This window comes from Buceros rhinoceros, unplaced genomic scaffold (genome assembly GCF_000710305.1).
Source record: "Buceros rhinoceros silvestris isolate BGI_N320 unplaced genomic scaffold, ASM71030v1 scaffold6347, whole genome shotgun sequence".
Lineage (NCBI taxonomy): Eukaryota > Metazoa > Chordata > Aves > Bucerotiformes > Bucerotidae > Buceros > Buceros rhinoceros.
The window spans coordinates 38,537-42,083 of NW_010424024.1; the positions used below are offsets into that span (position 1 = coordinate 38,537).

General features: G+C 36.9%; 1 protein-coding gene across 1 annotated transcript in view; it reads left to right on the plus strand.

The window, feature by feature from the left end:
• The window catches only part of AGPAT5 (1-acylglycerol-3-phosphate O-acyltransferase 5), a 39,372-nt gene that overhangs the window by 23,177 nt on the left and 12,648 nt on the right, over window positions 1-3,547 (plus strand). The window lies entirely within an intron of this gene.

Genomic DNA, 3,547 nt, shown 5'->3' on the forward strand with positions numbered 1-3,547 from the left:
CTTTCCCTTTCCTGTTCCACGCAGAGAATATTTCTGTAGTCAGATTCTTCATATAAGTGTTCTTTGGAGTTAAAATGAACTTGGGGCCATAGGCAGCAAGTGCCATTTACTTTCATGTTTCTTCTGTCACTGCGATTTAGCATCATCATAAATCCTCTCTCTCCCTTTTCCTGTGCTCTGCTACATAGACGCATATGTGAGGTGATTTCTGAAATGCATGTACTTTAAAGGGAAAATGTGTAGTAATAGTATTTAATTGGCAATTTTTCAAATTGCTTCACATACCCAGTAACCTTACACTTAAGAGCATTTTATGCAAGTTCGCTTGTGATAGTATCTTAAACCACCTCTTACAGCACTTTCAGAGAATGGGGTAAATTAGTTGTATGTTCCTCCAGTAATCTAACCAGAAAATAAGTTCTGGGGTTTCTGTTGGGAAAATCACTGTGACGGAAAGTTTCAGGGTTTGCTGGTATTTGATTATGCTTGGCGATGAATAGGTGATTTTATTTATTTATTTTCAAAGTAACTCCTTTACCTACGCTGTCACTGGAGGGCCACGTTGTCTGTCTTTCCAGTTGTAGTTGATGCAGTACTTGGCCATATCTGTGCCCAGCTGTCTGTTGCTAGCTGGCTCGAAGTGGTACTTTTCTGAGTCATTGGCACTACTGATACCAAGTGGAAACAAAAAGCCACAGTAGTTCCACAGAGCAGTTCAAACTTTTGGGCAAGAGATCAGTGTTAGCTGAGGAACTTCTTAGCTAAGTCCCCTCTCCTCAGCTGGCCCAGTGTTACTGGGGCTTGTTCCTTCTGCTACTAAAAATAGTTTGTAGGCTAGCTGTTTCCATTAACAGTTGTAACTCCTTGAGGTGGAGTAAAGTTCACATGAACTCTTTCCAGGTGCTAGTTGCTTAGAAGTTCTGGAATTATCTATTTTTACATTTTCACCCTGTTTAAAATTCTTCTGTACAGGTGAGCAACAAAACTGTTAACACTGTATTAATTCAACACTTGTGTTGTACTGTAAGGTTTTAGTATGGTTTTATGTTATGTACATTTTCTTCCCAACAGGCGTTTTTTATGGCTAAATATCAAAACTGCTTTTTAGGATTTAACATTTTTTATTTATAATTTTCTTTTGATTTTACAGATTTTTTTTTTTATTTAAAGGGTTTTGGTTTTTTTTCTAATACCCTATGACTCACTTTCAGACTCTTTTGAATACTGGGTAGTCTCTCTCTTGTCCTGTTATCCAGCCCTTTTCAAGACCTCCTTCAAAACAAATAGGATTGTTTCCCCTTCCCTGCAGCATATCTTGTTTCATGACTTAATTATTAGGCAGTTTCAACCATTCTCATGCTGGACTTCTCACTGCCTAATTGTTAATTAAACTATTAAAATGTCATAACCTAATGATAAGATGGCAAATGTTCAAATTCCTTATAAGACCTCTTCACCCATTGAACTATTCCAGTTTGCATGGAGCATGATACAATTATCGAAAGGGAACCAACAAACTGAATTTCCCTGTTGGCTGTTTCTTGTGTCCAGTGTCAAGTGATAATGAGATGGTTTGGGGTGGTTACTCTACATCCAGCCTTTTGGAGACTCCTCAGCAGGCAGTCCAGGCATATCTTTCAGCTACCCTTTACTGTTAGGGATGGGGTAATTACTATCTCAGCCTGGAGTAAAACCTGTTAACAGAGTAGCTAAATTAATTATCCATCCAGGGCATTCCACGCTATCATGGCAGTCACATGTATGCTGCAAAGTATGAATTATATAGATTAAGGACACTTTATAAATTACAGTGTAGAACACAGTTCTCATTCTTTTAGGCCCTCCAGACACAAAGTGGAAGAAAAACAATCTCAGTTCTAAGAGATCACGATCATTTCACCATTTGTTATGCAGAAGTCCAACAACTGGCCTGTTCAGGAATACAATATAACAAGAATTGAATTACACTTTGTTATGCATTTGAGATTTTTTTTAGCATTATTTTTACAATACTAAAATGATTTGCAAAATGTCTTTTTCATATGTGCATTTCATATGAACATTTCATATTTGGGTCAGTGCAGAGTGAGAATTTTGTTTTTCATTCTCATCGGAATAAAATGGCAGTGCGATCCTGGTCATTTTTAAAAGATAAGTTTGACATGTCTTTTTCAATGTAGCAACTCTGATTGAAATTTATTGCATGGAAAACAAACCTCTGATAAACATTACTTTACTTGAGGACTGTATTTCCCATAGTATGACATTTCCCACGTGAATCTGAATGCCACACAGATATAATGTGTTTCTTGAAATGCATTTTACTTTCAGTTCTGTAAACCTCAGTTCCTCAGAAGAGCCTGAGCTACTTGTGGAAAAACTCCTGTTTACCCAGGGATATAGTCAGCTCTTGGCTGCTGTCTCCAGTAGTAAATAGAGCAGTTAAAAGGAACATTTTAGTGACTGTGGGTAGAACTACCATGCTTTATCTGAGAAATTGTGGTAGTAAACTGTAAATGGTAAAAATAATTAGGAAGAATAAATGAATTGCTTTTTAAATTTTATAATCTGGAACCCACAGAATAAATAGCCTTCCTTAGCAAAATTGGATTTTTTTTCAGTCCAGAAACTGTCCATCAGTCCATCAACATTGTGATTAAATATCATAACGTTGATTTGTTCAACAGGATTAAAAAGATAATATACTAGCAACTGGAAAATAGCCATTCACTATCCTTTCCACATTAGTGCTTTGAGAAGGACAGTGGATGCCAGGCATACCTGATAACTTCTTACTTTTTAGAGCAGACAAATTATTATAGTATAGCCTTTCAGATGTGTTGAACTTTTTGTCATTACTTACGGATTTTAATGTTTTGTTGGCACTTTCCAGTTGCAAGTTGTTTGGTTTAGAAGACATCGAATTTGATTAGTCTTAGACAGGGACTAAGATTAGATTAGCTTTCTGCTATTGCCTCACATCCAGTTGTGACCAATGGATGCAATTTTTTCCCTAGCATTTATTTGTTATTCATTCCAACAAGTTTGGATCTTGGTACATTTTCAGTGGAAGCTTGTCCTGTACATGTCAGCCTTTCCAAAGAGTAATGATTTCCCACAGATTTCTCAGGTACTGAATTCTGGAAGAACTATTTAGAAGGGAAAAGGAGGGGGAGAAACTCCAGTGCTGGATTTGTTGATACTGTTTTACTAAGCTGTCGTTAAGTAAAAAGTAGAAATAAGCTTGGGAAGAAAGAATGAGAACCTAGTTTTCCCCCTCCTGAATGAATGTCCTAAGTGTTGCATACAGGTTTGCCTTTCTGTTAAGAGGCAGGTCTCGTGGGACCTGTTGTCATTCTTGCACCTGAAAGAGCATTATATACGCACATTCATCTTTATTATTCTGCCTGAAGGCTTTAACATAACCAGATGGTATTTATCTGGCCATTGTAGATGAGTGTGTGAAATTGCAGCATGTGACAATGATAAACACTGAATAAAAATAGCAAGTAAATGTACTCTTCTGTTAAAGAAGTCATAGGCATTC